The sequence below is a fragment of the Octodon degus genome, unplaced genomic scaffold, assembly GCF_000260255.1.
Source record: "Octodon degus isolate 3935 unplaced genomic scaffold, OctDeg1.0 scaffold00021, whole genome shotgun sequence".
NCBI lineage: Eukaryota > Metazoa > Chordata > Mammalia > Rodentia > Octodontidae > Octodon > Octodon degus.
The window spans coordinates 21,179,155-21,205,721 of NW_004524597.1; positions in this window are offsets into that span (position 1 = coordinate 21,179,155).

Consider the following 26,567-nt stretch of genomic DNA (forward strand, 5'->3'; position numbering starts at 1 on the left):
GGAGCCTGGGCTGGGACTGGTCCCGCCGGCGCAGGGTAGCAGGAAACTCTCCGCACACTCACCGGACCTGGGCTAGGACTCTTCCTTTTGATTTTATTTTTGTTTTTGCTCTTCAAATAAAATTAATAACATAAAATATTAAAGTAAGAATATCAAAAATATTGTTAGCAATAAATTGGAAAAGAAACATATCATTCAGTAATAATATACTGGGTCATAGATATAGCTCAGCAGCAGAAGTGCCTGCCTGGCAATGACAAGGTCCTGAGTTTGATTCCTGGTACCCACACACACGGATTCTTATACTATGCTATAAGCATTTGAACAGTCGTAAATATTCCCATAGGGTCTCTTCTTTGGGTGCTGATGGAAACCACACCCAGATCCTTGCATATGCCAGGCAATTGCTCTATCACTGAGCGGTACATATAGCGCAAGAACCTTTTTCTTATGGAAAAGAGTGTAAAGGGTAACTGAGATTGCCTAAACACTAAATTTTGTCTAATTTATAGAACATACAGGAAATCATTGGTGAATACCACAAGTTAGAAGTTGCTTAGCCCATTGGAAAGTTGGGAAGGGTCAGGGGAAAGAAAAATGGAAAGAAAGTAGCTGCATACGGGTATGTTATTGAAGTGGAAAAATAGCTTCTAACATTCTATAGTGCAGTGGAACAGCTTCAGTCCACAGCGATTAATTTTATTTTCAGCATATACTGTAGAAATAATTTGAATGTTCTCAACACAAAGAAATGACACGAGTTTGAAATGACGAACGTGCCAATCACCATGACATGATAATTACAGTGTATATTTACTGAAGTAGCACACTGTACCCCATAAAAAGGTATGGATGTATGTGCCAATTAAAAATATTTAAAAATATACTATTAGAGAATATTTTGAACACCTTCAGGATGAATGTTATAGAAATGAAAATGGAATAATATTAGCCTTTCCTTAATCGAATTATAACATTTTCTTAGTCTCTGTTTCCTTGACAAATGTAAACATCTTTGAAGACAATTAAAGCAACTGGGCCAGGGAGATGGCTCAGTAGAATAAGTGCTTGCCTGGCAAGTGCAAGAGGCTGAGTTCAATCCCCAGTTTTGAAAAAAAAAAAAAAAAAAAAAAGCAAATGATATTATTGAGCAGGTAGACAAAACAAAGAAGGAAAAGGAAGGGTCAGAGATCATCTTCAAATAAGTAGAAAATTATTTAATCCTTAATGCTGTTAAACAAGATACATTCAGAATGGAAGGGGGGTAGAATTGCAGTATAGGGAGGAGTATATTTTTATTAAAAAAAGACAGAACAATATCCCTGCTGAAAATTCACTTCCTGAGAATTTAAATTGGTTAATTTGCTGTATATTTCTGTATTATTATGGAATTTTTCAAAGTATTAAACTCAAATATAGTAAATATAGTAAATATAATAAAGTTAGATTTAGGAGTAAAATATTGAAGGAAAAGTGAAAATAATATAAAGTCACAGATACTGATCAAACTTAATTTTTCTCAGTCCAGATAAATGGAATACTCTACAGGCTACCTAAAAAGAGATAAAAGAGCTTTTATCATTTTCATATTTTTGTGCACAGGATGAGCATTTTTTAAAAGAGGTACTTCTATGAAGTTGATATTTTTCACCTCTATTCTCTCATTGTCATCTTAAAACATGTCCTTGGAAGGAAAAAACATAGTTTTGTGTGTCACTGTTATACTTTGCTCAGATACACCTAAGAAATAACTCTTCAGGGTTTGCTGCCGAGGACTAGTTGATCCAGAGCATGAGACTAGGCTTGTGCTGCCCTGATTTTCTGTTCCCTGACTGAGTAGAATGACAGGGTGGATTAAAGGGGCACCCTGGGAACCATGAAAGAGGTGCTGACATTCAATGTACTCCACCACTCAGAACTGAGGATGCACTGTGTATGTGAGCTGCCCTAGGTACATGACCTGTGGCAAACACACACATGGGAAATAATCACATTTTTGATGACTCTGATCATTGTGTTAGGAAAATCCTAGCTAGCATGTCCTAACTACCTGGATTTGCAAAGATTATATATTATGTATTATGAAGATTATGTCTGTCTGAGTGTTTATTTGCTGTCTCTAATAAAATGAAAATTACAAGTAAAAGTGACTTAATTTTTTTTTTTGGCTTAAAGAAATTAATGTATTAGGGTCCACAGACTGAAAGTTTCTCACTATTGTGAAAAAAGGGAAAGAAAGACAAGAAAAAAAGATAAATTCAACATTAAAAAAGAATTCAAAATTTTTTTTACAGGTACAAGTATTTCTTTAGATAAATACTATCTGTAATACTGTTTGAGTTTACACGGAAATGTTTGTAAGGGGGATGGCATTTAATTATAAAGACATTTACTCAAATTCCTATAATAGAAGTATTAATAGTATAATTTAGATTGTTGTTAAATATTGTAAACAAACAGAACAACATATATGAAGGCAAGACAGGGAATAATTCCAAGGTATGGTTAGAAAGCCATAAATTGCTTTATATAGAGAATGGGTTTCAAGAAAACCTCAACAGCCCCCAAAGAAGGGTTTGATCTTTGATCTAACAGGACTTACTGTGTATGATGGCTTAGGCAAATGTTCCCCAAAGGTCTGTGCGTAAAGATGTCCACTGTGGCATTATTTATAGCCTGTAGAACCTCTCAAAGGTGGAGACTTTGGATAGGCCTTCAGATTACTGGAGGTGTAATTTTTAGGGGCCTTGTAGAATGCTGGCCTTGTCTCTTTCACTTCCTGTCCATCAAGTAAGTGGCTTGGTCCAAAGACCCAAATGTGTTGCTGGTCCAAAGACCCCAAAAAACAGGGGATTCATATTTGAAACTTCTAATACTGCCAGCCAAAATAACCTTTTCCTCTTTGTAATTTGATGTTCTCCGATATTTATTATAATAAGTGAAAGCTAAGTAACATGTCACAGTAACATAGATGGACTTGGCTATAGATAAAAAAAACAACAACAGGAATATCTCTATAGACTGCTGGTCTAAAGAAAGAAACTGTTCACACTTCAATTTTTTTTGTCTCCTTATTTCTTTCTTTTTTTTTTTTTTTTTTTTTGCAGAACCAGGGATTGAACTCAGGTCCCTGTGATTGCCAGGCAAGTGCTTATTCTACTAATCTATTTCCCCAGCTCCTACTTACTTCCATTGTTTCTCCTTTTTGTCTTCTTAATTTCTTGTATATTTCTTTCTTTTTTTCTAATTTTACATGCATACATTTGGTAATATGAATAACTGGTTGGAAGACAACCCTATTAATTACAACAAACACTGTGTAATTCGTATTATTTTGTTAAGTGAAAATTTGTATCACATGTAATTTTTTCTGTTTTAGTTCTAATTTGCACTCTCTCTAGAAAATGTAAAAAGTAAAAAAAAAATACAAATAGACTACCCTTCCATTAGGATGGGGAGGAGGGAGAGATAGATGAAAACAGAAGGCAACATGATTGTATCTTAGTTACTTTTCTCTGATTGCTGAGACAAAATTCCAGATACACAAAAAGTAAGGAAGAAAAGGTTTACATAGTTTACAATTTGTGTGGTTTCAGTGTGTAACCAGCTGGCTACAACGCAGGTGGCATAGCAAAGGGACAACAGTTCACTGTGGCAGATGGCAGCAAAAACCAGCAAGACCAGAAGGCAGTGAGTGGGGGTGGGAACCAACCTCTTTTCCTCCCTTCTGTTGTAAACAGGGTACCACCCCTAGTGTGGGTGTGGTACCCTCACAATCTCCGTGCCCTCTGCTTTCATGGGATAAGGATATTTACAAAGTGAGGACCCTGGGTCCCATCTGAGTCCTTTAATTAACCTTCTAAACTTCTCAAGTTGGCACAATGTATCAGTCAAGCCCGTATAATTGAGATAGTGCAGTGGTAACACCAGGGCAGACAGAGGTAAGAGGACTTACACCTGAAAATATCGGAGAACAAAAGATGGTTAAAATAGCGTTGTATACAATCAAAGAATCTGGGGAAAGCAAAGAATAAGTTCAAGTCAGCAGATGAAAACCGTGACTTATTTGAGCCCTTCAGTCTTCTGGTCCCCTCTGAGGCAAGGCCATAAGTGAGCTACCCTGACTATTTGCATAATTATTAGGGAGACTTCGCATAGCAGATGGCCTGACCCCAATACTTCTGTCCGATGTCTTCCAATGGTTCTGTAGCTAATGTAGGCATCTTGCTAATGGTTCTCGTCTTTTCAGCAGCTTTGTGTATGTTCTCCAAGCTGTACTCACTGTTGTATTGTCTTCGAAGCTTATTTTTGCTTAGGATGAAAGTCTGCCAGAAATGACCTTTTTATTTTCCTTCCAGGTCATGTGAGCTCTGGAGAACCACTGTTTCTTCTGCTTTGCTTATACATGATTTCAGGGTTTCCCCAGTAGACATTTTATAGCTTAGTTTGAATACGACTGACCCATGTAAACTCTCTTTCTTCCAAGCAAGCACAATGTTTCATTCTAAGGCTGATTACTCCCAGGTTCTGCTTCCAGAAGGAAAGGAAGATAACTTCAGGGAGTACAAAAGAAGTTTTTATTTTGTCAGACTTAATAACAACATACAAAAATGTCTGAGCTCGTCTGGTTATCTCTTACTGTCCACTGCTAACTCTGCAAAATCTTGGAAATAGAAAACATCGCTTTTCTATGCCTTGAAAGAAATCTTAGGCAGTCACTTGAAAGCCAGCAGAGTCTTGTGATGAGCTATGCATCAAAGTCAGAAGATACACTTCAACAAAATATTTTGATGGTAACTTTAAAGAGGCAACCCAGGAAGATACAAATATATAAGATTATAACCCTTGTCTTCATTTGCCAAACTACAGAGGAAAGAAGACAGACTACAAAAGCACAAGGGCGTCTATGGAAGTCATTGTAGAAGCCATGCACAGTCAGAACCTGGGGTCCGCAAAAGAAAAATTAAACTTATTTCCTAGGAAGGTAAAGTTGTAATAGTAAAGCAACTAGAAAAAAAAGGAGCATGAATTGGTGGATAATGTTGGACAAAAAGTTAAAGAGACAAAATAAATGACTAAGAGAGAGGCAGAGATTTGCTTTGTTGGATGTAATAACTGGTAATACAGAGGCTCAGGAAAATTGAAAATGTTAAGAGACTAGAGTACGTGCGTCAGATGCATTTAGCAGTGCGCAGCTATTGTTGCTCTGTCATGCATACTAAGGATGATCACATGATATGGTAATGTGTACATTTTACAGTAAGAGATATACAGTATTCCTATTAATTGCCTTCAAAATATGTGCCCTTGCTTTGCACACGGCTATTTCATTGTTTGTGGCACTTGCTGAAGTAGTTATGAAAGGCTTCTTTTGCGAGTACAAAGTGAGACCAACAGTCCAGGGATGGCTGCTGTTGAGTGCCATCCAGTGGAAAGCTGGGCCCAAGAGCACATTATAGCACATGCTCAGCCACTTGACTGGCCAGCTAGGGCACCACATGACTTATGGCTCTGCCTCAAAGTTAAATGACCAGGGAAGGCGAATATTTTTAATCAATTCAGACCATGAAGACAACCCTGACAATGTAACTAAGCGCACTCACCTAAGAGAACTTCTGAAAGTGCTTCAGAAAGAGACAAGAACAATGGGATAAGCCCAATGTGAGGGGAATATTTTCAGGGTGATTAATGGCAATGAACTTTTGCTGTAATAATTTTTAATGCAGCGGTTCATCGTATTTTGAATCATACATCACCAATATAAATTTACTTTATCCAATTTAAAGGAAATGGTCCTTACATTAAGACTAACATGGATGGAAAGAGGATAAATTAGAAATGCAGAAAGCAGAATACTATGGAGTAGATATAAATTAGAAATTCAGAAAGCAGAATATTGTAGGCTAGATACCATAGCTAATATAAATATCAGGCATGCCAGTTAGTACTGAACTTAGAAAATAACATAGAAAGGATGGAGTACAATGTAGCCGTGTAGAAGGACTGAGTGCAGAAGGACTGATAGGACTGACTGATCGATGAAAAATGCTGACAAAAATGGGACAGTGTTATTCAATTACTTCTTTTCTTATTCAACTAGCTATTAAACAAGAAAGTATAGTTTCTCCAAAGCGTAAAGTTTTAGAGTAAAAAGACACACTATTGACCCAGGACTACATAAAAAGTCTCTTTCAAATAGCTTTGTTAGAAGCTTTGATTCTTTATCTCTGCTGTGTTAAAAGCTTTCTATTTCTGGGGATCAATTTAGATATATTCAGTCATCAAAGTTTTCTTATAAATAATTGAAATGCAGTTGTTCAATATGTACAAACCGATTTCATGCAGATAATTATGGTAGAAGATTATGAAAGCGTAAGGTTTCGAACACAGGTAGTATGTATTGTTGTTTTTAAAACATAATTTTATGGAGAAATAAATAGCAATGAGACAGTTACAGTTTCAAAACCGATTACTAGCACAGTTTCAATAATTAATACATTCCATATTGTTGTCTTAGTGGTTATTCATTGTACAAGATGCAGACACGATATCCTATCCATAAATACTATTGGAACAAATCTCTCTATTCATTGAATAAAGAGACTGCAGCTGTATATCCATCCTAACTATTTTGAATATACAGATACAAAGTGGTCATTCATTTGTAGCCCCCTTTTCCCTGAAGACATCATGAGTGTCAGTCCTGTATAGAACGTACCTAATCCGTCAGTAGCTACTTGAGTCATAAATCAAAGGTGGGAAAAGGTCTCCTATCTCCCCAGCTATTACCTTAAATCATAGCTTAGGACCTGAAAGAATTAGAAAGGGAAGGATTTGTTTTGAAGAGAATGGTAAACTCCCAGCAGAAGCATCACAAAGCATTTCCAAGCATGGAGAAAAGTGCACTTTACATCATTAAGCAGAAATAGGGACATGGTAGCATCAGAAAACTTTCAGGGTAAGGAAATTAGTGTTCAAGTTTAAAAATGATTTAAAAAATTCATACTAAGGCAGTTAAACCCAATTTTCCCTTTACCAGAATAGCACTGTGACACAGCACAGCATTTTGAGATTATGCAAGAAGTAGTCCGGGAGGCCTGACTCCTCCTGTTGCTGAGCAACACCTTCTTCTACTGCACACCTGACAGCATGGCAGGAAAACTTTGTCTGTGATGGAACTTCGCTCTGTTTCATTTAAAGAGCAATTAAGAGATGGTGAACTGTTCTCTGTTCTCCACTGAGTTATTACTGCTGTATGCTGTTTACTCTTTTCTCACTGCTGATGGTGCCAGAAAATATTCCCCCTTATGAAATCATGATAACTTAATATTTTGGAGTAACAACAGTTTTTGCTTTAAAAGTAGACATTTTCTTTCCATATTCTCACTTTCTCTCTTTCCCTGTCTCTACGTCTGTCTGTCTGGTCTGTCTGTCTGTCTGTCTGTCTCTCTCTCTCTCTCTCTCTCATATCTCTCTCTGATGACAAACAAGATCCTTCATAGCTAATAATAAGCACTGACACTTATTTGGCACTTACTACGTGCTAGTACTGTGTTAGGCACATTATTATTACTTCAGGTCATTTCTTCAAGGCTATCTTATTAAAAAGATGCACCCTCTTAACTTCAACTAAAATAGCACACTCCTGCACTTGTGACTTTTGAGCTGCTCACCTGTCTTGTGAGACCCTGTTACAGAGCAGACTGTACTAGCACAGAATATGCTTAGTTGTTAAACTGCTGGTCTCTGCTCACTCCCTCTAGAGCTATGCTTTCCTACATCATAGCCACTAGACATGTGAGGTTATGAAACTTACCCTACAGCTGCTTCGCATCAAAAGCAGTAGACAGAACAGGTTGTCTCAGTTGATTTGCGATGCTATAATAAAAATACCATTAAGTAGGTGCATTGAAAATAACAAAAAAAGATTCTCATTGTTTTGGAGAGTAGAAAGCCTAAGATCAGGTGCAGCTTCTGTATCCAGACAGGTCCTTTTTCTGGCTTGTAAACAGGCATTTTTTCATGGTAAATGGGGCAGACAAGCTCGTTCAGGCATGGATTTTAGTAGAACATAAATCACTCACCATAACCACACAGCACAATATTAAATGGATGTGTGGCATTTAAAGGTTAGATACATTACATGAATATAGATCATTTCATCAATTTTTGAAATGTATCTCTGAGTATGCCAGTTGTCTAATATATAATAATAAAATACACTCTTAATGAAATGTTTTCTTAATGTCAAACTCATAAAACTGGACATACAAGCAGTGAAATAGTATGTCCAGTGTAGGTTGGACATGCAAACAGTGAAACAATCTTACAATATACAACAATTATCTCTGTTCACTATATGAAGTATTTGTTCTTTATGAAAAAAAGTCCACTGATGATTCTTCAAAATGTGTACAGTTGATCAGAATTTATCTCCAGCTATTCGTTCACTAAAACACAAATCCTGGTGCTGCTATCAAGGTAATGTGCAGATGTGATTTAAAGTCCAGAACTAGTTGGCTGTAAGTCAGCTTATGCTGCTTACTGCAGGTGGTCTGGCTGTGTTGTGGGAATGTCTTAAGAGTTAGGGCTTAATTCAAGAAGAAATTCTGCCCGTAGAGGGCAGCTCCTACCTGTCTAGGAGCATTCAGCCTCTACTTTGGAGGTGCGCTTTTCAAACCTAGCCTTTGCTTACCAACCTCTACTCTCGTATACTGAATAAAAGTAGAGGTTGGTAAGCAACTGGTCAGTTTTGTCCTCCACAAAACTTAAGCCGAGAGGAAGTTAAATTTCCCAGTTCAACCTCTGTGTCAATGATTTGGAAGCTTTCATCCCACAGTGATAAGGTTGGGATTTCTGAAAAACTAATGTGGTCTCCAAATCCAAGTGTCTGAATTACAGTGCCAGTTGAATTTCTGCTCTCACTACGGTCTTTTGGTAAAGAGACTTACTGTGATGGAGATGGATCTTCAAAATCAGAGCACAGACATAGAGTTAGAAGGACATTAAGCCCCAAATTCTGCTGTCTTCTTTGCCAACAGAAGCAGGCATTCTGGTGAGGACGCTACATCTGTTCTGCATGAAAAGAGGTAATGACCTTTCCTAAAGTCGCCATCTTGCAAGAGATTGCTGGTTTCCCAGGACTTAAGACACTGCCTTGCTTTAATCCTAATGGTTCAGGATCATGGTAGAAAGAATATGAAGGCAGAAGATACTAGATTTTTTGAGATGAGCCAACAAAGTAGAGACTTTGGCTCAGAGGTTTGAAGCAGTCTTTAGGAATTTATTTAACTTATTGGCTGAAACACAGTCCCTAAGTTGGCTCACACTTAATAAAGTTTAAATTTTAGAACAGCTCTGGTATACACAAAAGAAAATATACAAGGACTTAGCAACGTCACATTTACAACAGACTTGCACATTAAGCCCAGAAGGTACAGAGCACACAGGTTTCACTACTATTGTGAGAAGTAATTTTGAGAGAGGAGTCCATCACTGAAGAACTCTTTCTTTACAGGTCAGAATTTACAGTGGTAACTTCCACTGTTAACTGAAATGCAATGAAGGGCCGGGGGATTCGATCCCTGGCCTGCCATGCTGGCCCCCCTGCCAGGGCACACTGAGAAGGCAATTGAGACTGGGTGTGGTGGCACGCATCTTGGGAGGCTGTAAACAGGTGAATCACTATGAGTCCAATCTTGTAGTGAGACCCTGAACACCCTGTAGGCCCTTCCCTACCAAAAAAAAAAAAAAAAAAAAAAGAAATGCAATGAAGACAATGAACCCTGGAGTGTCAGTACCAAAAGGGAGCACCTAGCAATAACATACAGATGCAAGCACCAGACAGAGTGCGGACAGAGCAGTTGTCAGAACAGCCAGGCTTGCAGAGACCCATGACATGTGTTGATTGGTTGTGGTATCTCTAGAAGTAGACAGAGTTCAAAAGTTCTTGGATCTTTATATAAGCAGAAGAGTTCTGGGTTAATAAACATAAATTTAACTTGAGCCACCAGAACAGACTTAGTGTTCTTGGGTGAAATTTATGGACATTAACCAATCTGGGGAAGCAGATCTAGAAAGAGGGGGAAGATGGGTCCCCTTAAGAAAGAGCCTTGTAATATTGACAAAAATTTATACTACAGTGAACTCCATGGTGAGGAGTGAGCGAGATTAATAGGCAGGGAATAGAGAACTTCTAAGGAAATGTAAATATTCTATACAATACTGTAGACCTAGGCACAGGTCATATATTTGTCCAAACCCATAGAAAGTACAACCTAGAGTAAACTCTACATGTAAACTGTGGATATTGGTGATAAAGATGTGTCAATGTACACTCATCAGTTGTAATACTTATGCAACTCTGGTGGGAGGAAACACCAAAAGGAGAAAATATGCATGTGTGTTCAGGGGTAGTCAGAGATTATGAAAAATTTTTATACTTTTAATTTTTTTTAACTGTGAACCTAAAATTGTTATAAATAATGTCAGTCTTTAAAAACATGTGGGTAGAATGGTCATCATATATATTTATGTATAATTAAAAACTTAATATTGATATATGTTAAAATATGGGTGAATGTAGAAAATATTATGCTATGTGAAAAGCCCAGGGAAAAATAGAGAATGTATTCTGTACATGTCCATTTATATGCACTGCCCCCTGAGGGACAGGGAGGAGTTAGTGGTCACCTGAGTCAGGATAAGCAGAGAGTGTACGTAAAACACTGATAATTAATACGTGCATCCTTGCTAGGGAGATGCAAATGTTCCAGCACTGTGTGTAATGATAGCTGCACAAGTTTGTGTTATACACAAGTGCTCCTAATTTTCATATTTTAAATATGTAAATACTGTCATATGGAAATTATGTGTTAATAAGCATGCTATTTAAAACTATGATCTAATTCCTCCTTTTAGAAAGATATCCCAATGCTATCAGTATATATAGAAACAATGAAATAATTCCAATTAATTTTGAAGCTATTGTATCCCTAATGCCAAAATCTAATAAAAACAAGATTTTTTAAGACAACATAGATGATATTAACTAAGTCATATACCATGCACCAATCCAAAAGAATTATCGATGAAGGGCCGGGGAGATGGCTCAGTGGAATAAGCGCTTCCCTGGCAAGTGAGAGGTTCTGAGTTCAATCCCCGGTTCCACAAAAAAAAAAAAAAAAAGAATTATCGATGAATTATTCACCACTAACATAACCAACTAAGAACAATTCTATTATTCAAAAAATATTTCAAAAATAGGAAGTAGACTGCTATAACACTTCTCCTAGATAGTTATGTAAAGGAAGAAAAATATGTTCCTCTTCACAGTACCGTTATAAAATATTTATTGAAAATCAACATCTGTTATTGGCATTAAAATCATTCAGGAAGTAGAAATAGAAAAATATTTCCTTAATATAAAAAGTCAACAGTCAACTTCATATTCCTATTGAATTCTGGATTGCTAATTATTGTAAGAAAAAATCTTCTACAACAATAAAAGATTAAGAAAGAAAAGTAACATTTTTAAGTCTTTAATGTGGTAGCCCTAGAAAACTAAGGATGACAAATTAAATAAACTATTTCAAATATTAATATAGAAATATTAAATACTTCATAAAGTCATTAGCAGTATTGTTACCAGTTCATACAAACCAAAAAATAAAATGGAAAACAAAAAACCTTCATTCTTCATAATCATAAAATATTAAATGTGTAATATGACTGGCAAGAAATATATAGGTACTGTTTGTATAAAGTATAAAATTTTACTGTTTAAAAAGGCTTAGTTTTGAGGATACAAAGGCTAGCCTCCACATAATTTTTTTTTTTCAGAACCAGGGATTGAACTCAGGCCCTTGCGCTTGCCAGGCAAGAGCTTATCCTATTGAGCTTTCTCCCCAGCCCCTGTATAATTTTTAATACTTCTCAAATTTTCTCAACATAATTCCAGTCATAATTTCAATGATCTTGTTTCCACAACATAGAATATTTTTTCGCTCATCAAAAAGAATAAACTAGGGCCAACCAAATAGCTCAGCAGATTAAAGCTCCTGTTTAGGCACATTCAGGGACTGGGAGTTTGATCCCCTGGCCTCCCATACCAACCCCGCCCCTGGGATGTGCTGAGGCGGTGATTGAGACTGGGCATGGTGGTGCACACCTATAATCCCAGCACTTGGGAGGCTGAAAACAGGAGGATCACTACGAGTCCAATCTATGCAGTGAGACCTTGTACACCCTGTTCTAAAATAAATAAATAAATAAATAAATAAATAAATAAAATAAAAAGAATAAGCTACTAATAATATGTTAAAAATTTATATCAGAAAGACATATTAAGAGAAACTAAGACATAATAAAATATTGTAATATTTTATTATTTATTTATTTATGAGATACAGGGTCTTGATATGCAGTTCAGACTCATAGTGATCCTCCTTTCTCAGCCCCCACTCCCACCCCCAGAGCAGGGATTACAGGCATGTGTCACCATGCTCAGTTTCAGGGCCAGTACAGCATATCAGGGATCAAACTCAGGTCCTTGCCTTTGCCAGGCTGGTGCTTAGACCACTGAGCTATCTCCCCAGTCCCAAATATTGTAATATTTTAAATTGTATGTTTCTATCATGAAAATAGAGAATGAGCTCAATGCATCAAGTTTGAAAACCCTCAAATAAATCTTAAAATGCAAGAAGTATTACATTTGGTTTTAGCTACAGATGGTAATTCATTCAGATATACTTATAAAGAAGTATAATGCAATTAAATACGTGGCGATTGTCAATTTGTTTACTTTTTTAAAAACTAAGAGCAAACAATTAACAGCATCTTTCACTTAACCAAATTTTTAAAAATACCATGAGTTTTATAGACTTTTAATGGAAAAAACATCAGATATGTGAAAACAAAATGTACTCTTATTTCATAGATTTATAACTCAAGCAAACGTGGGTTCAGTATTTGTTGTTGCAAATAAAGTTTCATTGAACCTAATCTTGTCACATCCACTCATTCTCACACTTCCATGGCTGCTTTGGTGCCACAGCTGCCACACTCAGCCTCAAACAGGGAAGGTCTGACTCTGCTCAGGAGAGTTTACCAACTCTGACTCTGTAGATTTTGGGAAGATCTACTTCTGACTACTTCAGAAATAAGACTAATCTCTCCACCAACACAAAGTGTAAATGCAGGGAATCATTCGCACACCTTTTGGATTCATTTTATCTGCATCTGCATTTTGTCAGACAGTAGTACCCTTCATCCTGTCCAGAACTCTGGCTAGTTGGCATTTCATTAAAGCATGTTTTGTTTCTTGTGTCCCCTGAAAGTCTGTGACACCAGCACCCTGAGATTGACTTTAACACTGCCTTGATCTTCTCAGACAGAATCAGGTGCAAACCAGGTGTGGATGACAGTGATGGAAGCTCCATCAGCTCGAAGGATTCCTGTTTCAGAGATTTTAACTGAGAAAAGATGTGTCTTGTTATTAATGAAATGCAGGAGACATGACCCTCATGTCATCTGAGATTAAATTTAGGTGGCAAAGGAGTTTACATATAATAGCGAAGGCATGAAAGAATCTAAGGAAACAAGAACTCGTGTTCAGTCTGGATAATGAGAGAGTCTTTCCTAAAGAAAATAGCTTAAGAGGAAGAAAATGGAAAATATTGATAGAATTATTGGTGGCATCACCTCCCACAGGAACTTATTTACGTTGTTCATGGTCCTTATGTGAAAGGTGAGGACAATATTACCTTCATCAGAGAATTTGTTGAGACTTAAATTAATTGGTGTCTTCACTACTTACACTAGTGCTTGGTACACTGTCAGAGCTACATAAATTAGCGATCTTTTTCTTTGACCAAAAAGAGAACACTGATGTCTACAAAAACTACACATATATATCCCTGCCCTGTGTACATCCCCCAAACCCCACCATAAGTATTTATGTTTGAGTCCAAAGATATCTCTGCTGTTGGGATCCAGTCACATTTTAGTGATAGTGCATTAGACATTTTATGACTGTGAGAACCATCAACTGCCCAAGTTTAATATGACATACCATCCTATTCATTTGAAATACCTTTTTTAAAATTAGAAATTCCTAAAATGTCTTTGCTTGGATGCAGAGAAGTTTCACCTCTGTGAACCCGTGATTTCTCAGCCATAGTGGCAGGGGATGAGAGGCACAGGAGGATGTTATGTGCCGTGCAGGCCGATGCACACCAGGGTATGTGGACAAATGTGTTACAGCCAGCTGTAGCCATTTAGCTGCTGCCCATGCAGCCTCCAAAGAGCAGGAAGGAAGAGGGGTGGATAATGAAATCCATTCACAGCCTTCACAGGGATTAAGCCGATTCTATTACGCAAAGTTCCTATTTTGGTAATCCTATTAGAAGGTAAACATATCCTCTCCCGAAATGCATCCTCTACCTAAACAGATCTAAGCAAAAGAGTGGAATTTGCATATTTTACTGCTGGTCCCTCACTGCAAAACTGTAACTGAGTTAACATAGACAGCGATGCTCTTTGGCCAAGCTTACCTGGAAACAATGATTACAATTTAATACTCCCCTACATAGGGAAAAGGATTTCAATCTTCACACACAGCTTCTGTGAGAACATACCCTGGAGCCATGCATGCATTAGTTAATTTCAAATAAATATAGTAAGTAAAATTAGCCTACATGAGATTTAAAAATATTATAAATTTATGTGTATATCAAAAATATGAGACATAAAATTTGGCCTTCCTTCATAGCAAAAATCATAGAATGGAAAGAATAAATAATAATCATTAGTTTTGTATAATACAGTAATATGAACCATACATACATATATACCATATATATATATATATATATCTTTGGTACATATATCTATATCTAATCTATATCTATATCTATATAGATATTATACTTGTGTATACAAGGTAGGATCAAAGTACACGGTAAATATTTACATTTTTAGAAATGATTATGGTAGATGAAGTATTGTTAATTCCTCAAAAAATATTACACTTTAACCACACTTATCAGCCTTACCACTTGCTGAATTTTCTCTGGAAGTCTCTTATGTGAGTATCTTTAATTGTGCTGTTGTGCTTATTCAGTGTACTGAATCAATTCAAAACACCTATCTTCCTGGTCACTTAACTTTGGCAAGGACTTAAATGTCCCATGGCAGCAGATCCCAGGCAAAAGGTGGTTGAGGACACATCCAGACTGTAACGCTTTTTTTCTGAGCTTGCATTTTCAGTGGGTGGAGCTTGACAGCAGCATTCGCAACATTTCTAATCTGATTTAAAGACACTGATAAAAGACAATGACTCCCACTACTGCTTTAGTAAGTGATAAGAGAGTGCAGAGGGGCAGTAGATCTGTTGGCACACTAACTTACATTCTGAGAACACTGTCAGATGTTGGGTGGCTGCAGGGTCCTGGCTAGTCCAGCCCAGGACCACCATCTGTTCAGAAGCTTTGTTGAGCTTTGGCTGCCCCCTCACCAGTCACAAGACCCTTGGTATGGCCTACTTTACAGCCATCCACTGAGCAGCAACCTTATTGAACCTCAACCCACCCATCTCACCCTATGGCTGGGTATGATGATTATTGGGAGCTTCAAAAATGCCAAAACAATAGAACAAAAGGCAACCTCAGTCCTTCAGCCCACTCAGAACAACTACAGGAGAATGGACATAAAAGAATTTGGAACTCACATATCTGAAATTTCAGAAATGATAGCAACTGAAGTGAAGAAACAAGTCTATGAGGCTATAGAAAAAAATCAGATCAGAAACAATCTCTCAGACCAAAAAAGAAATGATCATAATCATGAAAGAATTTCTCAGCACATCTAAAGAAGACACAATAAAGAAAAAAATAGAAGAAAATAGAAAAATGATGGAAAATGAACAATATAGGAAATGATTAGAATGCGTGAAGCAGATATCCAGGAAATTAAGAATTCTATTGAAAGCTGGCAGAACTACTTTAATGAAACTGAAAATAGACTTTAAGACCCTGAACATAGTGGTACAACTAATGAACATGAAAGGAAAGATCTCTGAAAACTGACAAGGAACCAGGAAATAATAATTCAGCAACTACAAGATGACACAAAGAAAAGGTGTCAATGAAACAGCAAGAATGAACACAAATGACATGAAAAGACTATTTGCAGAAGTAGTAGCAGAATATTTCCCAAGCATGAGAAAAGAATCTGACATACAACTAAATGAGGTGTATAGAACTCCAATGAGCCATGATCAAAATAAATATCCACTTAGACACATAATAATCAAGATCCCAGAAATTCAGCAAAAGAACCAAATGTCAAACGCTGTTAGAGAAAAGAAACAGATTGCCTACAATGGATCACATATGGGATCACAGCTGATTTCTCAACACAAACTGTCAAATCTAACAGATCTTGGAGTAAAGTATTTCAGGTGCTGAAAGAAAATAACTCCAACCAAGATTGATGTCCCTGCAAAACAGTCTATCAAATTTAATGGTGAGATGAGATGCTTCCATGACAAAGAACAAATGAAGAAATTCATGACCACCGAACAAACTCTACAAAGAGTGGTGACAGACATTCTAAAAGAGACAGAAACATCCACAATTTCAAGAACAGCAACAGAAAGTAACCACCAAGAATTGCATGCAATTAAAAAGAGGGAAAAACTATGGAACTTGTAGCAGGAAAGTAACACAGGTAGAGCGGATAAAGAAACAAAATCCAACAATATGCTGCATACAAGAAACATATTTAACTTAAAAGGAAATTCACAGACTGAAAGTCAAACAATGGTAAACAATACTCCATGTGACAGGAATCCAAAACAAAGAAAAAAAGCAAAAAACAAGGGTAGCAATTCTGGTTGCTGGCAATATCAACTTCAAACCAAAGAGATAAAAAAGGTTACTACATATTTGTTAGGCAAAAACTGTCAAAGGAAGAGTTAACAATCATAAATATATATGAACCCAACGTAGTAGCACGCAACTACACAAGACAATTTTTTTCGGAACCGGGGATTGAACTCAGGCCCCTGTGCTTGCCAGAGAAGCACTTATTCCACTGAGCCATCTCCCCAGCCCTGACAAATTTTAACAGACATGAAAAATCGAATGAGCAATAATACAATTGTAACAGGGGAAGTTTAACACATTATTGTCCCAAAGAAATAGATCAACTAATAAAAAAACATCAGCAAAGAAATAAACAGAACTGGGCCAGGGAGATGGCTCAGCAGAATAAGTGCTTTCCTGACAAGCGCAAGGGCCTGAGTTCAATGCCCGGTTCCTCAACAAAAACAAAAGAAAAAAGAAAAGGAACTAAACAAAGCTTATAAAGTAATGGACTTAGTAGACCTTTGCGGAGTGTTCCATCCAGCAAAATCAGAATACACATTCTTCTCAGTTGCATATGGGATATTCTCCAAAATAGACCATATATTAGCACATAGAGCATGCTTAAATAAATACAAAGGAATTGCAATTATCCCATGCATACTATCTGACCATAGTGCAATGAAACTGGAAATAGTTACAAAAGAAACCACAAAACACCATAAACACATGGAAATTAAATAGCAATCTCCTGAACACAGATGAAATTAAAGAAAAAATTAAACAATATTTCAGTTGACCAAAAATGCAGACACATTTTTACTGGAACCTGTGGGATGCAGTGAAGGCTGTCTTAAGAACAAAATATATGGTGGTAAATTTGCACATTAGTGAAAAAGAACAAGTCCAAAAAAAATCTTATGCTGCACATCAAGCACCTGAAAAAGAAAAGCAAGTCAAGCCCAAAGCCCAAATAACCCAGGGAATTATAAAGAACAGAGCAGAAATCAATGCAACGGAGACAAAAAAAAAAAAAAAAAAAAAGATTGATGAATCAAAGAATTGGTTTTCTAAAAGAACGAATAAAATTGATAAACCCCTAACCAATATTATCAAAAAAAGGAAAGAAAAAACTCATATTCATGCAATAAGCAATGCAAAGGGCAAAATCACTACAGACACTATAGAAATTTAGAAGATTATCAATACCTACTTCCCAAATTTTTACTTTCACAGGCTGCAAAACATAGAAATTGAGTTTCCTAGATACATATGAATTGCTAAAGCTGGGTCAAGAAAATATAAAAACTCTGAGTGATCCAATAACAGGAAATGAAATTGAAAATGTAATAGTAATTAAAAAAAGTACCAACAAAGAAAAGCCAAGGTCCTCATGGATTCACAGATGACATCTACATGAAATTTATAAAAGATGCAATCCAAATGTCCATCAGCTGAAGAATGGATGACAATTCAGCTGTTCCCCTCCTGTGTATTTTTCCAGAAGAACTGAGATCATCATACCATAGCGATAAGTGTGCACCTAAGTTTATCGCAGCACAATTTGTCATAGCTAAATAGCAGAAATATTCCTTTTTTTTTTGGTGGAACAGGGGATTGAACTCAGACCCTTGCACCTGCCAGGGAAGCACTTATCCTACTGAGCCATCTCCCCAGCTCCTAAATAGCTGAAATAATCAACATGCCCATCAACTGAGAAATGGATAAAAAAGATATGGTATTCTTACACAATGGAGTATTATTCAGTTATAAAAATAGATGAATGTGGGGCCTTTATCAGTAAATGGATGCAACTAGAGAAGATACTCTTAAGTGAAGTAAAACAGACCTGCATATGCAAACATTGTATTTTCTTCTTATTGTAAGAACCTGAAAGAGTAAATAAAATCTGAATGGTACAACAGGTACTGTGAAAAGGCAACGAACCTGTTCAAAAGGAAGGAGTTACTGAGATGAGGAAAAGGACAGGAGATGGAGGGAGGGAAAGAGCTATATCTATGTATGTATGCAGGATGACTTGGATAATTGTATAGTGGATGTCGGCCATTTATTGAAAGGAGAAGTTAATACTAATTTTTACATTTTTGTTTCTCTTTTTTTCCTTTTTCTCTCTTCCTAATTCCTCATAAATGTTTTTGAACATTTTCCTGCATATTTCTGGTAATCTAAACAAGTTGAAGACAGTACTGCAATACAACAAATACTGTGAAATTCATATTATTTTTAGTGAAGTTCTGTATAATTTCTAAGTCTTTCATTATTGCTTTTTTATTCTTTCTTTTTAAAAAGAAAGTGATAAGAATAGTAGAGCATGTGTATTTGAAGATTTTTTTTTTTTGGTTGAACCAGGGATTGAACTCAGGCCCTTGCACCTGCCAGGCAAGCACTTATTCTACTGAGCCATCTCCCTGCCCCCTGAAGATGTTTTGAGGACGTTATTAGCAATGTGTCTTCCACTATAATAATTTTTAAAATGTAAATATTTACTATCACATAGTATCTCCTGGTTACTCTTTCTTTTCTATTTTCCTCAATTTTATATCTTTCCATGTATATTCACATCTGTGTTCATGTGTATTTGTGTATATGTGTGTGTGTGGGTGGGTGGGTGTGTGGGTGTGTGATGTGTGTATTTCTTAAAAACCTTGTATATTGCAACCTTAGTTCAAAGCACTAGAGATAGTGTAAGGTAAAGGAAGCCATTTCCCACTGTTGTGTATCTCCAACGGATAAAATTCAGCTCTGCTGTGTATCTGTGGTGTATGGGAAACAAACCTTTTTCTTTCATCTTGCAGTGTGTCTAAATGTTCTATGACACTTAAGATAGTCCCATGATGTCAGAGAGCAGTAGGAGGAGAGGCCAAAACCTCACTCAAGATTGGCATATCTTCTCTGAGTCAGCTGAAGATGCTTAAATGTAAACTCCAAATTCTCTATAATAATATGCATTACATATACAGAGAGAAATAATCTCTATGGAAAATTGGAACAAGTTTCCATTCATTTCTTACAATAGGGATGATCAAGTAAAGAGCTATGGAGGCTGGAATTTTTAGTTCAGAAAATAATACAAGTTAAAGCATAAAATCATAAAAATATAAGCACACTCTGGAAATATCAAATGGTACAGCTTTGCTAGTGCAAAGGAATGATGTACATGTGTACTAATATGTAGGATTTAGAGTTAGAAACAGAAAAAAATCATACTACATGAATCACAGCTAAAGACAATTAACCTGGCCATTACCTGACAGATATATTGGTATAGAGAATGATTAGTAACATTGTTTGAAACTTTTGCAATTTTCCAAACAGTGATTCTTCTCTTCGTGATGAAAATATTTTGTGTGTGTGTGTGTGTGTGTGTGTGTGTGTGTGTGTGTGTGTGTGTGTGTGTGTTGGACTCATTGTCTTTATCCTTAACTAGTGTTCTTCATGCTTCTGTAATAACTTTTGCTCTTTTTTATTTTGTGGGTTGCCTCTTCTCCGGATATGTTTCAGTAATGTCTTGAAGTTATGTCCTGGGCCCACTCCTCAAGAGCCTTGAGCGATCACATGAACTTTCATCTCAGTTGCACTTCAGAAAATATAGGATTGTAAGTATATCAGTCAGATTTACTAGCGAGACAGATTAAATAAAGATTTACAAGAATTTTTCATGGTCACTTGTAGAGTCAAATGTGGAAGGATGCAAAAGTCCCATGAATTCTGGAGATTTGAAGAATCCAGTCAAAAGCCAAAGGTCTGGAGCTCCCTAGAGAGTTCTGTGGGAGCTGTTATGAGGGAGCCATTGGATGTGCTAGAATGGCTGTACCAGAAGCTTACAGTGGGATATCCAAAGGTGACAGCAAAACTGGAGCAGAAGTGATTCTTCTCCTTTCCCATTTTATTCCACATAGGCTGCAGGTCTACTGGCTGGTGCCACCTATACCCATGGTGGTCACGTGTCTACAGTAAGCCAGTCATCCAGACACCCCAAAACTGTGCTAAACTTATTTGCCAGGCATTTGTTGTTCAAGTTGACGCCACTGTTAACTATCACAATAGGTAAAATTGAGTCAATAAAGTACAGTCCCCCAAAAATATAAATAAAAATGAAAAACAAGATTTCCTGTTTAAAATTGCAATTCTAAGTAAAGTACATATATTACTAGCTTCTGTACAAGAAGGACACATAATAGTAGCTAGGATTGGTATGAGAACTAAATTAATAAATAATGAGATCACTAAAGTTTCTGATACATGATATAATAAGGTAACATCTATCTTAGATCATATGAATAATATTATAGTCCTTGAAAAGACTCATATATATCACAAGATCCACCTCTTAAGATTTTTCTTTGATAATGCACAAATAGAAAACAAATATAATGTAACTCAAAATAATCTTCTAGCTTTGTACCTTTTTAAAATTTATTTTCTTTTTATTTTTTTGACAAGACCAAAAATTACAGTTTAACACCTTTAAGGTTTTGTATATACACATACCATACTACAAACAATTTTTAAATATGGTATATAAAATTAACATATATTACGTCAACTAATAACATACAGTTTGAGTAAGACTATCTCTTACCCTGTTCTGAATATTCCCTATTGAAAACAGAGATCATAACGTCAATTTTAAATGGACAAGGAGTGTTCTTTACACAACATACTATACTTTTTTTTAAAAAAAATGTATTTAGTACAGGGTCTACAGGGTCTCACTACATAGATCGGCCTCATAGTGATCCCCCTTTTTCAGCCTCCCAAGAGCTGGGATTACAGGTGCAGTCACCACACCCAGTCTCAATCAATCTCAGTGCACCCTGGGGGTTAGGCCAGCATGGCACGCAGGGGATCAAACCCCAGTCCCTGCATCTGCCAAACAGGTGTTTTAACCTGCTGAGCTATCGGGCCTGCCCCATACTATACTTTAATCTCTTATAATTGAACATTTGTATTATTTCCATATTTTTCAATAAAAATCATTTGTCAAAAAGCAATTGTTGTAAATAATATGTATAAAGCTGATGAACTAAATACCTACTCTACTGTTTATAGGTTAAGCATGCAGTTTTCAGTTTAGAAACCACAGACCCAGAATGCTGTGACAAAGACAGGGCACACTGTATCTTGGGGGACCGCAGGACTGTTGAGGGTGTGATTGGGCATCAGACACACAACTGCCTTCTATCTTTGAATTGCTCAGACAACCTTTTCCTCCTGAAAAAAACTGCAGGATAAAGTGAGACACGTCAAATATATTAGTCAGCTTTCCAGTTGCTAGGACAAAATATGGAAGGCTCACAATTTAAAGAAAGAGAAGTTTATTTTGGTTCATTGTTTTGGTGGACACAGCTTCCAGTGCAGACAGCTGGCTCCAAGATAGAAGGGTCTGGTGGAAGAAAACTGCCCACATCATGGAGAACAGGAAGCAGAGAAGCAGCTGGGGAAGAGAATTCATCCTTCATATCATGGCCCCAATAACCCATCTCCAACAAAGGCCCACCTCTTGACAGCTACTGAATATATCAGTGGATGAATTCATTGATGAGTGCAATGCCCCCATAACCCAATCACCTTCCAAACCCTTGAGAGTTTGGGAGGAATTTTAGATTCAAACCATGACAACAACTAATCATTTTTTTCTGTTTATTTGGGAGAGTAAACGTCCCAGAAAAGAAAGAAAAGGTGATACAACATGAATATTAGAATAGACTTCTAAGATTTGGGCAGATCCTTTGCAAAGATATTTCTTTCTGTATTGGATTGTGGGAGTTTCAACAACATGACAGATGTCTGCAGAATGGAACTAAGCCATGTCACATAAAACATAACTGGTATTTAAAACAAAAAGATATTGTGACTCATTTTACAGAGGGTAGTGGACAGATGCTCAACTACCTCTGAGTGACTGCAAAATTCCCAACAGTTGGGCCAGGGAGCTAGCTCAGCAGTCTAAGTGCCTGCCTGGGAAGTGCAAGGACCAGGTTCAATCCCCAGCACTACATGCCACGCCAGCTGTGCACTGTGCCAGCCACCAAAACCAGACGTGGTGGTGCACACCTGTAATCTCAGTGCTGAGGAAGCTGAGACAGGAGGATCACTACATGTCTGAGCTGTGTAATGAGACCCTGTACCAAATAAATATTAAAAGAAAAGTAAACAAAAAATTCCCAACAGCAGTAACAAAAATACTAAGCATGGTATAGTTTCTATATTGGACTCTTGAACCTAATATTTATGTGATATTAGGAAGAACATATCTGATTTTATTCTGCATATATTGGCTACTTGTTAAGCATCATATGAGGTATGATTGAAAAATATGGTACATATTTTAATTTTAAAAAATTAACAAGAGAAGACACATTGCCACTATTCCCTCAAAATATTCTCCCTCGTGACAAATATACTTATTCTGTCATTCTTGCCACTTTGTGGGGGGGACGTGGAAGTCTTTTGTCATGAGAGCCTTTAGTTGTGCTGTTGGGGTTGACATAATTCCTGAAATAACTGAAAATATTTACTTTTCATGGTCATCTTGATGTTGAAGAAGACCCAGAAGTTACCTGGCTCCAGACATGTTGAGTAAGGTTGATGACGGCACCTGTTAGATGTTTACAAGCCAGCCTTCCACTGGATGGCACTGGGCCACACCATTCACTGTTTTTGATCAACCTCCCCACAAGGACGATAAGGAGGAAGGTATGCCAGAACTGCTTATATAGGTCTTGCTTTATACCATCCAGCAGAGAAGTATAAAAAATGAAATATAAAAAGGAAAGCCGTATTAGTATGCTGAGCTGTAAAAGGCACAAGTCAACAAATTCTAACATTGCCAGTCCTACAGAAAACCCACTACTATTATGGACTACTGGATTATATTGGAATATTTTGCTGAATTCACATGCCTACAATATTTAAATGACAATGAAACACCCTTCTCTGACAAAACTAAACAAAGAAGGGGATACAAAGGAAGGATCATTTTGTATCTATATATTCAAAATTGTTAGGATAGATATATAGCTACTTTCTCTGCATTCAATGAACAGAAAGTTGTTCTAATAGTGTTTGTGCCAGGATATCATGTCTGTATCTTTTACTATGAATAGCCACTAAGAAGACAACAATATGCAATGTATTAATTATTAAAACTATCCTAGTAATCGGTTTTGAAGCTGTCTCATTGCTATTTGTTTCTCAATAAAATTATTTTTAAAAAAAGAAAATGGCAATAACTAAGGGATAAAGTGTATTCCAAGTGATGTAAAGTATTTTTTTAAAAATTTCATTTATTTATTTGTGTGTGGCCAGCTCAGCCCACCAGGGGGTGGGGCTGACTGGCATGGGGTGCTGGGGGATTGAACCGCGGTCCCTGTGCTTTGCTAAGCTTGTTCTAAGTAGGTGCTTTAGACCACTGAGCCATCTCTCCAGTCCCATGTAAAGTATTTTGAGGAGGATTCATTGCAGTGACTTTTCATTGTTGTTGTTTTTTTGTCTTTTTGAGACAGTCTCTCTATGCAGTGTAGACCAGCCTTGAACTCACTTTGTAGCCCTGACTGGCCTTGAACTCATGGCAATCCTCCTGCTTCAGCTTCTGGAGTGCTGGGATTACCACATCCCTCAGCCAAGTGTCTTAATGTAATCATTTTTAAAGAAACTAACCATCATATGTTTGGATTATTCTTTCTATTTGTGATAAGGATTGAAATGTTAATAAGATAATAAGGTTCTGGTGTCACAAAAAACTTATATTCTAATAGAAAACATGGACATGTAAACATCTAATAGAGGACTGAAGGAGTGCTGCTGTGAACGAAGGGTTCACTCAAGGGCTCAACCTGGAAGAAAATAAATGGAGCTTTCTAGCTACACTAATAGGAGGACATTTCAGAGCCGAGGAATCATGTGCAAAGAGCACAGGGCAGGAAAAGTGTGCAATAAAGCATTTGTTAACACAGCAGACAGTTTAGCACCCTGCAGATGAAAGATAGTACAGTGAAAAACATTTTTTTTTGAAAAGAAAGAAATCCTGACAATCTGTCTCAACAACTGTCTCTCCCGACAGCTAAAAACTCCTCAGGCCAGTTCAAGTATTGAGTGAGAAGCCACCCTTCTTTCTTCTGGAAATGTCTCTCATTACTGTACTGAGACAGCTCCTGCTACCTCTTCCTACCTCTCTATTTTTGTTGTTTTGTAAAGGTTTATAATATATATTATCACTACATTAGCTATATGATAGCTATTTTTTTCCTACTGAAGTTAGTTGATTATTTGGGAAAATATGGACATCATCTAAACTTACAATTTTCTTTTCCATAAGAAATGGTTGTTCTGTGAAATGCATTGAGCATTTACCAACCATCTGTTTAATTCTCATTCATTGTTCATATCTTAGTGAAAGGAAGATTGTTCTTGGTGAACTTTCTATGACTTCTGACACAATCTGTGCTCCCAAATTACACTGTATTTTTTTCAGGTCATCATGCATATTATTACTATAATTTTTTCACAGGTTGTCTCTTGCACTCTAAATGACAATCAGTGAGAGAGCAGAAGGAAGGCATACACCTTTCGTAGTCAGAATCTAGTGCCTACTCTTCAATATCATTACATCTATTAAGTGGGAGGCTGTATCTGTTATCTGTAGTTTTTCTTGAGAACAGCAGCACATTGAGAGATTCAATGTTGCTGCATAGAGTAGGAGCCACATTGGAACTACTGGGGGAAAAATCAACTAAAAACCTAAGTAATACGAGGAAAGGGAGGAAAATACATTGTGATGGCAAAATCCACATGAAATATGAGACTTGTAGAGCAATCAAAACACACACGTAGGACTTTACAACACCCCAATCCAACTGCCAGGGCTGCCAGAGCCACTGTCACCTATAGGTGATTGAGAAAGTTTCACCATATTGTGAAGTCTCCAGGAATGAATGGACTGCTAATGTGGGGCTAAATAAGGTCAAAGACAGACTTGTGATACAGGGGCCCTTACTCTCTCTCTCTCTCTCTCTCTCTCTCTCTCTCTCTCTCTCTCTTGGCTGAATGGGGACTGAACTCAGGTCCTTGTGCTTGCCAGGGAAGTGCTTAGTCTACTGAGCCATCTCCCTTGCCTTTGTGCCTTCCTTCACACAGGGGTGCAGCAGCCTGGCAGCAGATTTCATAGATGCTGCTCCCTCCACGATGGGAGCCAGCTTTTCTTTTTCTTTCTTTTCTTTTCTTTCTTTCTTTCTTTCTTTCTTTCTTTCTTTCTTTCTTTCTTTCTCTTTCTTTCTTTCTTCTTTCTTTTTCTTTCTTCTTTCTTTTGTGCTGCCTTCCAGCTAACTGGGATGCCTAGTGACAACTTTAGGGATTACAGCTGAGGCGATCTGTGACCCTTCCTGCCCTGCAATTAGTGTGAGGAATGCACATGTATGGAATTTAATTTTTAAAATTTATTAGGGCTGGCCAAATAACTCTATGGATTAAAGCACCTGCAAGCAGGCTCAGGGGCTGGGGGTTCAATCTCTGGGCCTGCTATGCCTGCCCTGCCCCAAGGGCACACTGAGAAGGCAATGAGACTGGGTGTGGTAGCAGTGGCTCTAATTCCAGTTCTTGGGAGGCTAAAAACAGGCAGATCACTATGGGTCTAATTGAGTAGTGAGACCCTGAACACCCTGTAGGTCCTTCTCTAAAATA